General features: G+C 36.8%; 1 long non-coding RNA gene across 1 annotated transcript; it reads left to right on the forward strand.

Annotated features, from left to right (window-relative positions):
• Positions 1 to 5366: 5366 nt before the first annotated feature.
• Positions 5367 to 6884, forward strand: LOC127863196 (uncharacterized). Its single transcript, XR_008040984.1, has 2 exons — positions 5367 to 6178; positions 6335 to 6884. It is a non-coding gene; the product is annotated as an uncharacterized LOC127863196 (long non-coding RNA).
• The last annotated feature ends 3786 nt before the right edge of the window (positions 6885 to 10670 follow it).

Genomic DNA, 10670 nt, shown 5'->3' on the forward strand with positions numbered 1-10670 from the left:
CTTTCAGTTTCAGTTTAAAATTTGTCATCATTAATAGACTAGCCCGCCTAAAATCTTCCTTGTTACGGAGAACACTAATTGTTATAAACTAGTGGCTGAAGTGTGTATTCTTGACTCTGTATTGAACCTCTAAAGAACAATGTACCATACATCCTCCTCCAGTCTGAATGTTTAAATATCAAAAGTGCTTTTTGAAAGAGGCAATAACAAAATTTCCAACTAAAAGTGTTTTTTTTATAGATTGAACAATTTCAAGCATAAATGTTGTAAAAGAAAAGTTGGATTTCAGACTGAAATCTGCAAACAAAACTAGAGCTTTGTCACAGAAGTGACGTATACCCTCATGTGCCGCATTGACACAGACTATTTTGCATGCTTTCTTCACAAAACAAGAGAATCTAATTTATGGCAATTTGGAAGAATTATTATGCAATTATCATTTAAAGCCATTTTGACCATTGAACTCTTGAATTCTTTCACATGACACGCCATCCAATGACAGTGTGAACAAAATTAATTTACAGAGTCATTTTAAAATCTAAAATAAACCACATAGTTCATGGCCCGGACAAGCTCATTTATGGCAATTTTTTACCTTCGAACTCAAAGTGTGACCTTGACCTTGGAGATATCGACATACTTTTTTCGCCCGCCACACCGTCCAATGATGGTGAACAAATGTGCAGAATGATTTTAAAATCTCACAATGAATGACATAGTTATGGCCCGGACAAGCTCATTTATGGCCATTTTGACCATTGAACTCAAAGTGTGACCTTGACCTTGACGATATTGACGTAATTTTTTTCTTGCGACACACCTTCCAATGATGGTGAACAAATGTGCCAAATGATTTTTAAATCTCACAATGAACGACATAGTTATGGCCCAGACAAGCTCATTTATGGCCATTTTTGACCTTTGAACTCCATGTGTGACCTTGACCTTTGAGATATCAACGTAATTCTTTCGCACAACACACTGTCAAATGATGGTGAATAAATGTGTTGAATTATTTTAAAATCTCACAATGAATGACATAGTTATGGCCCGGACAAGCTCATTTTGTGACTATTTTTTACCTTTGAGATGTTGACGTAGTTCTTTTGCACAACACACCGTCCGTTGATGATGAGTAACTGTGCCGAATGATTTTAAAATCTTACAATGAACGACATATGAACGACATAGTTATTGCCTTGACAAGCTCATTTAAGGCCATTTTTTTATCTTTTAACTCAAAGTGTGACCTTGACCTTGGATATATCGACATAATTCTTTCGCGCAACACACCGTCCAATGATGGTGAACAAATTTGCCAAATGATTTTAAAATCTCACAATAAATGATAAAGTTATGGCCCAGAAAAGCATTTGACCTTTGAACTCCAGGGGTGACCTTGACCTTGGAGATATCAACGTACTTTTTTCACATGACACACCGTCCCATTAGGGTGAACAAATGTACCAAATAATTATAAAATCTAACGATAAATATCAAAGTTTTGGTCCGGTTAAACTTTCTGTTTAAAACTCACTTAGTGTCCCCGCGACCTAGTTTTTGACTTGGCATGACCCATATTCAAACATGACCTAGACAGTATCTACATACAAATTGTGACCAAGTTTGGTGAAGATCGGATGAAGTTTCGGTACAGACCGACAGAGCGACAGACCAACCGACCGACAGACCAACCGAAAGACCGACAAAGTGACTCCTATATAGCTCCCATTACCAATGTTAATGGGGGTATAATAAAAAATTCTTACACAAAAAAAGAGAACAAATGTAAATATGTATGTGCCGCTTTCAGTCCATTTGAGCAAAATACTACAAACAGTCATAATTTTATGAAGCGCATATATATATATCTCAACACATGAAAAATGACAGACATAATATTGCAATAATTGATTGCACAAAAAATGCCTCCCTTTAAGATCACTTAAATATGATCTTTCTTAGGCTGTTGAGTGAAATTTGCCAGCATTTAAAGAAAAGTTGAGTTAAACAACATATGTTTTTAAATTAATATATTCTTCCAAAGAAACTAGAAATGCGCCACATTTGACACTGATGACCCCATGGTACATGTTTGAACACGCACAGATCGACTATTATATTCTAAAAATGGCAAACAAGGGACAAAGTTGTCACAAAACCAGGTTTTCAGTTGAAAAAAGTCTGATAAAGGAAGACAATTCAAAATGTGTATTGTTAACCCCCTTGTGTAAAATTGACCTTGATTTCAATTAAAAAAAACAAGAGATTTGTTCGTCAGAAACACAATTCCCCCTATTGCGCCGCTTTGAAATAAATACAAAAAAAATATTTATTTTTTTACCTTTGACCTTGAAGGATGACCTTGACCTTGAACTTCCAACAATCAAAATGTGCAGCTTCATGAGAACGCCGCTTTGAAAACAAATTATTATTGTTTTTATTTTATTTTTTACCTTTGACCTTGAAGGATGACCTTAACCTTGAACTTCAACCACTCAAAATGTGCAGCTTCATGAGAATGCTGCTTTGAAATTATTATTTTGTTGACCTTTGACCTTGAAGGATGACCTTGACCTTGAACTTCCACCACTCAAAATGTGCAGCTTCATGAGATACACATGCATGCCAAATATCAAGTTTCTATCTTCGATAATGCAAAAGTTATGGCCAACGTTAAACTTGTTGTTTTTTTTGGACGGACGGACAGACAGACTGACATACACACATACTGACATACACACATACTGACATACTGACGGACAGTTCAACTGCTATATGCCATCCTACCGGGGGCATAAAAAGTCTGATAAAGAGAGACAACTCAAAATCAAAATGTGCATTGTTACTGATTGTTCATAGTTACATAGTTGTTTCAAAATCAATATATTTTTAGTTGTGGCAACCTTGACCTTGGAGATATTGACGTAATTCTTTCCCGCCACACACCGTCCAATAATGATGAACAAATGAGCCATATGATTTTAAAATCTCACAATGAATCACAAAGTTAAGATCCAGACAAGCTCATTTATGGCCATTTTTGACCTTCAAACTCAAATTGTGACCTTGACCTTGGAGATATCGACGTAATTCTTTCGTGCGACACACCATCTAATGATGGTGCACAAATGTGCCATATGATTTTAAAATCTGACAATGAACGACAAAGATATGGCCCGGACAAGCTTGTTCCGCCAGCCCACCAGCCCGCATGCCGACATCGCCAATCTAATAACCAGTGTCCAATAATGGTGAACAAATGTGCCAAATGATTTTAAAATGTCACAATGAATGACATAGTAATGGCCCAGACAAGCTCATTTATGGCCATTTTTGACCATCAAACTCAAATTGTGACCTTGACCTTGAAGATATCGACGTAATTCTTTCGAGTGACACACCGTCTAATGATGGTGAACAAATGTGCCAAATGATTTTAAAATTTGACAATGAACGACAAAGTTATGGCCCCGACAAGCTTGTTCCGCCCGCCAGCCCACCAGCCAACATCCCCAATCTAATAACCAGTTTTTTCCTTCGGAAAACCTGGTTAAAAACACAAAGGGCCATAACTCAGCACAAATTGGTGGCTGTCAAAATTCCGTTCTTTACTGATGTAATTAAACTATGGAAGTTATGGAAAGATTCACACAGAAGTAAAAGAGGAAATAATACAAGAGGGCCATGATGGCCCTGAATCGCTCACCTGACTCATTAAGATCAGATGAAAACTATGACCTCTATTGTCTACACAATGTTTTTCTATGATTTGACCTAGTGACCTAGTTCCTGACTCTAGATGACCCAAATACAATCCCAATCCAGATTTCATCAAGATAAACATTCTGACCACAGTTCATAAATATTGGATGAAAACTGTGACCTCTATTGTCAACACAAGGTTTTTCTATTTATTTGACCTAGATTTTTACCCCAGATGACCCAAATACAATCCCACCCAGATTTCATCAAGAATTCTGACCAAATTTCATAAAGGTTGGATGAAAACTGTGATCTCTAATGTCTACACAAGGTTTTTCTATTATTTGACCTAGTGACCTAGTTTTTGACCCCAGATGACCCAAATAAAATCCCAACCCAGATTTCATCAAGTTAAACATTCTGACCAAATTTCATAAAGATTGGATGAAAACTGTGACCTCTATTGTCTACAGAAGGTTGTTCTATTATTTGACCTAGTGACCTTGTTTTTGACCCCAGATGACCCAAATACAATCCCAAACCGGATTTCATCAAGATAAACATTTTGACCAAATTTCATCAAGATTGGATGCAAACTGTGACCTCTACTGTCTACACAAACAAATTGTTGACGGACGGACGCACGGACAAACGCAGGCACGCACAACGGACGCCGGACATCACACGATCACATAAGCTCACCGTGTCACTTCATGACAGGTGGCCTAAAAATATGTGTCGGAGATAAACATGAACAGTTGTGGTTAAAATTCCATTGAAACAAGGGCTGTTTGTAAAACATGCATGCCCCCTTAAATGGGCTATAAGTTGTAGTAGCAGCCATTGTGTGAATACGTTTTTTGTCACTGTGAATGGTGGTGGTGGTGGTGGTGGTGTAGTAGTAGTAGTAGTAGTAGTAGTAGTAGTAGTAGTAGTAGTTGTGGTAGTAGTAGTAGTAGTAGTAGTAGTAGTAGTAGTAGTAGTAATAGTAGTTGTAGTAGTAGTAGTAGTAGTAGTAGTAGTAGTAGTAGTAGTAGTAGTAGAAGTAGTAGTAGTAGTAGTGGTAGTTGTAGAAGTAGTAGTAGTAGTAGTAGTAGTAGTAGTAGTAGTAGTAGTAGTGGTAGTAGTAGTAGTAGTAGTAGTAGTAGTAGTTGTAGTAGTGGTAAAAGTAGTAGTAGTAGTGGCAGTAGTAGTAGAAGTAGTAATAGTAGACGTGGTGGTGGTGGTGGTGGTGGTGGTGGTGGTGGTGGTGGTGGTGGTGGTAGTAGTAGTACTAGTAGTAATAGTACTAGTAGTAGTAGTACTAGTAGTAGTAGTAGTAGTAGAAGTAGTAGTAGTAGTAGTAGTAGAAGTAGTAGTAGTAGTAGTAGTAGTAGTAGTAGTAGTAGTAGTAGTAGTAGTAGTAGTAGTAGTAGCAGTAGCAGTAGCAGAAGCAGTAGCAGCATTACAAGACCAATACTTAAGAATGATCAAATGGGAAAAGGTAACCTAGCACTGGCAGTAAATATGGGGCTCATATACAGGTCAGATTTGGAATCTCTGCTGTTAAATGAGATTTTGAATGAATTAATAGCAACCCCAGCTAATTTTTCATCAACATCTGTTTTTAAAGGCAATTGCATATTTGAAAAGAGCCCTTTAAGAGCTTTTCAGAACAGTTTTTATACGCCCGTCTATGACGGGACGTATTATGGTATACCCCGCGTCCGTCCGTCCGTCCGTCTGTTAATGTCGTACGCTACGTCAAATATCCTTTGACAGATTTTCTTCAAATTTTAACACAATCTTAATATTGATAAACCCTGATCCCCTTTCGTTTTTGACGGAATTCTGAATTGTCGTTCCAGAGTTATGGGACTTTGTTCGTCAAAATTTCGTGATTTCATTGAATGTCCTACTGTAGCTATATAAAAATGTTAAAGTTGTTATAACTTTGGTATGCTTGGACCTAGAGTCTTGAAACTTGACATGAAGGTTGGCCAGAACTAGTAAGTAACCACTGGACATTTCAAGGTCATTCATTTGAAGGTCAAGGTCACTGTGACCTTGAATGTAAAAATGTTAAAGTTGTTATAACTTTGGTATGCTTGGACCTAGAGTCTTGAAACTTGACATGAAGGTTGGCCAGAACTAGTAAGTAACCCCTGGACATTTCAAGGTCATTCATTTGAAGGTCAAGGTCACTGTGACCTTGAATGTAAAAATGTTAAAGTTCTTATTTCATGTTATAACTTTGGTATGCTTGTACCTAGAGTCTTCAAACTTGAAATAAAGATTGGCCAGTACTAGAAGATGACCACTGGTCATTTCAATGTCATTCATTTGAAGGTCAAGGTCACTGTGACCTTAAATGTTAAAATGTTAAAATTGTTATAACTTTGGTATGCTTGGACATAGAGTCTTCAAACTTGACATGAAGGTTTGCAAGCACACTTAGATGACCACTGGTCATTTCAAGGTCATTCATTCTCAGGTCAAGGTCACACAAGGTCACTGTGACCTTAAATGTTAAAATGTTAAAATTGTTATAACTTTGGTATGCTTGGACATAGAGTCTTCAAACTTGACATGAAGGTTTGCAAGCACACTTAGATGACCACTGGTCATTTCAAGGTCAGTTCATTCTAAGGTCAAGGTCACTGTGACCTTAAATGTTATTGTTGTTCATGTATCCTACCGTAGCTCAAATATCCCCCGATGGATTTTTTATACGCCCGTCTATGACGGGACGTATTATGGTATACCCCGCGTCCGTCTGTCCGTCCGTCCGTCCGTCCGTCCGTCCGTCCGTCTGTTAATGTCGTACGCTACGTCAAATATCCTTTGACAGATTTTCTTCAAATTTTAACACAATCTTAATATTGATAAACCCTGATCCCCTTTCGTTTTTGACGGAATTCTGAATTGTCGTTCCAGAGTTATGGGACTTTGTTCGTCAAAATTTCGTGATTTCATTGAATGTCCTACTGTAGCTCAAATATCCTTCGATGGATTTTTTTCAAATTTCAACACAATCTTAATATTGATAAACCCTGATCCCCTTTCGTTTTTGACGGAATTCTGAATTGTCGTTCCAGAGTTATGGGACTTTGTTCGTCAAAATTTCGTGATTTCCATGCTCATGTACTTATAAAATAAACCATGTATTCAAATACAAATAAACTGAAGTAAAAAAATGATTCAAAGGGTTATTTATTACCTTACTACTTCATTGGCGAACGACGGGCGTATCATGCGCTCATGGCGCAGCTTTTATTCTTTTTAAAATATCTTAAAAAATAAAAAAGTTATGGGAATTTGAATATTGCTAAAATGCACACAAATTCTGAATTTTCTCCCTTTATAAAGTGAACAAGGAAGCGCGACATTCGCGGCACCGGAAATTCAAGTTCATACATTTTTACATAGTAAAATTGCCATAACTTTTTTATTTTTAGAGATATCTTCATGAAATTTGGAACATTTGTAGATCAATGTATACTCTGTTCATTAAAGTATTATAAACCCTTTTAGTTATTAATACACACATGGTAATGATCAACACATTTAGGAAGCATATACATAATTTTATTAGAGACATAATTTTATTAGAGACATTATCTTTTTTTCGAAAGGCATCAGGCTAAAATATCTACAATTAACACATTTATTCACTCAAAAGCAATATTGGAATTACTTAAAATGGAAACCGGTTTTTAAAAGCAAATTTAACTAATTTAGTCTTAACTCTCTAATCAAATTTTCACAGGTGTTTGGGGGCGGGGGGCGGAATGTCTTTTCATCGTTTTGGGACGGAGACATGCACACATTCTATAACTTTCTAATCGTTGAAATAAATCTATGAATATTTCTTATATATGTTATATATGTTGTCTTTTGTTGGTGCCTCTTTCACATTCCATAACCATTCAAAATTCAAACAGTCGGGCACAAATCCAGCAGAAATTAGGAATTGTTTCTGAACCGTCTGAATGTCATCTCGTAGAGGCCATTTGTACTGGCCAAGTTTTCTGGTGGTAGTCATGAATTTAACCACAAAGTTTTCTTTATCTTTAACTTCAAAATCCATACCAGGATACCAAGCATCCTGGTATGCAATTGCAACATATGCATTACAATTTAAAATTCTGCATTTAGATTCATCAAGTCTTTCACATTTTTTCACCGGGCACTTTTCTTTAAATTGACAAGTTTTTTTTCTGGTCACATGTTCTTGAAACTTTGGTTTTGACATATTTTTCTGTTGATGCTTTGAATGAAGGGTTAAGATGACACAGTAAATTGAACAACACAGTTGAAATTTCCCCATTTTTTCTATAAAAGTATTTATTTCAAGAATGAGTCCATTCTTCTGCCTGTTTATAGGCTACAAGGTTTCTGCCTTCTTCTAAAGAGAGGTTGTTATACCATTTTCATGACAGAATGGTCCTGGGTAGTCTGCCATTGACTTCCTAGATCTACTGAATAAAAGGAAAGAAAAGTCAGACCTACATCATCAGTACATGTATAAATCATGTTAATATGCAACTTTTACAGTGCAAAAACATTCTCACAGGCCAGTGGGGATATGCACATTTGGACAATTTCTACAACGTCGGGGCAAATTTATCGATTTAATCATGTCAACGATTGTTTAGATACTTAAGAAAACTTATTTTCATACATATAATTTACGGATAAAAACACCTTTGAGGGCATTTCATAACAGTAACACGGGGTTGGTTTTCCTACGATTCGATCGCACGAGCAAGTGCCCGTCCTTACATCGAAATTACATATTTGCACTGAAATAAATAATTAATCGAGTCAAAGTCAAGGTTTCTAGAACTCACCTTTGTATTTATAATAAAGTTGAACCACATGAAGCTGTTCTCTATCGGTAACATGCTCAAAATCGTTGATAGAAAAACGTGTTTATGATGCGTAATCAGTTAATCAAAATGGCGGTCAAAGGTGAAAAGCGAGGTCGCCGCGTGACCGGAGTAAATTTGAATAAATTACTACGTTCGGCTTAAAATGCGGGAGGGTTCCTATTGTTTCCGACAAAAGATTTTTATATCAAATTAAACGTCAGAACATTCCCTACAATATGATATATGATGCATAGTTCGGAAATCAGTACTTTTTGTAAAAATCGGCGACACTTTAGGGGACTATATCTTCGGTTCGGATGAACTTAAAAATTTGCATCAAAGTCATGAATGGAGGTCGTGAACTTTTCTAAATGGATTCGTCCATCTCATTAATATTCATAAAGTTTAAGTCACCCGCGAATAGGAACAAAGAGTACATGTGCCACGCGCCGAGTGCATGAAAGTTGATAATCACGCGCAACAGCGAAAAACCATAATATTTATTGTTTATTAACAGATAAAACTGGGTTATAGTGGGTAAAATACAAAAGTAAAACATGCATTTTGTAGAGAATTTTATTAGCTTTAAAATGAGACCAATTATAAAAATATTCATCTACAAATGTAATTTTAATCCCCAAAATGCCACAGGCGGTGTAGACTTTTCACAGTTTTCCAGATAAAATGTGGGATTATCGGAGATTAGCTGGGGTTGCTAGAATTAAAGGGAGGCAAATCTGTAATAAAAAGAACATGCATAAATTGTAGTTGTTTCCCTTGTTTGAACCATGCTAAATCCTTACAAGTTTGGAAAGAATTGGATGAAAAATTTGGACTTCATTGCATAAACACCATTTTCTCAATTCAAGGGGAGGTAATTCTGTACTTCATGGACCAATAATGCTCATATTTTGTAGGGTTCGTGTCCTCATTGATATAAAGACACTGTGCAAATTTGGAAAGGATCTGACAAAAAATGTGGAAGATTTTTGAAAGTTTTCACAAAATAGGCAAAAACCAATAAACATGCAAAGTTCAACGAGCTCCTGCGGCCATGTTTTTTGACGAATCAAATTTCTTTGAACAGCTTTTTCAGGGGAGCCTTCAAAGGTCATCCCTGTGAAATTTTTTGAAAATCTGATGAGCGGTTTCTGACAAGAAGATTTTTTAAGGTTTTTACCATATATGGTCATGGCGGCCATCTTGGTTATGTGATCAAATTTTTTTTAACAATTCTTTTGTCCCATGACCTAGGGATGCTCCACATGAAATTTAGTTGAAATTGGCTTAATGGTTTAGTAAAAGAAGATGTTTACAAATTGTTTACAGACGGACGGCCGGACGCCGGACGCTGAGTGATCACAATAGCTCACCTCGAGCTATCGCTCAGGTGAGCTAAAAACACATTTTGAGAATATTATATTCTTTACTGGAAAAAAACAGACACAAGGCCATAATTTTGGCAAAACTGCACACATCAAAATTCCTTTCTTTAATATCATTTAAACATAAGGCTTCTCTTCAGTGCTTTATCAGCTCAGAATAGAAGTTGTCCACTCCTGGAGATTTCCCTGCCTTCAGACTACGCACTCTCTCCTCCACCTCTTCCTTTAGTAAGCACGGACAATTGTCAACCACTTTCTGGTCTGAGATCGTACTGACAGAGAAAGCGCGCTGGTCAAAGCAGGTAGTTAAAGTAGTTGCTGGGTTAGATTTGAACAAAATACTATAAAGGACCACTGATGATGTGACATAACAACTATTAAATCTGTGTTTTTTTATGAAAATACGCTTGGCGGTTTGGAGCTAATTGACAACTGACCTCTCACAAATGACAACAGACGACACGCAGCTGGGCCAGCTACTACCATAGCTCTCCGCATTTTGTTCTCAGGTGTGTTAAAAAAGAACCAGTACATTCGTTGAACTCATATCCCCCGAAACATAAATTGAGTTGTGGATGGGTGCAAATCCTTTGAATAAAGGTATACTCATAAATAATGATTAAGTGTATGGTAATTGGTTTATGAATTCTCCTCATTGATAACTTAACACCCGGACGTCGGACGGCGGACGTGCTGGCTATGACAATAGCTCGGGTTTCTTGGGTTT

This window comes from Dreissena polymorpha, unplaced genomic scaffold, assembly GCF_020536995.1.
Source record: "Dreissena polymorpha isolate Duluth1 unplaced genomic scaffold, UMN_Dpol_1.0 chrUn002, whole genome shotgun sequence".
Taxonomy (NCBI): domain Eukaryota; kingdom Metazoa; phylum Mollusca; class Bivalvia; order Myida; family Dreissenidae; genus Dreissena; species Dreissena polymorpha.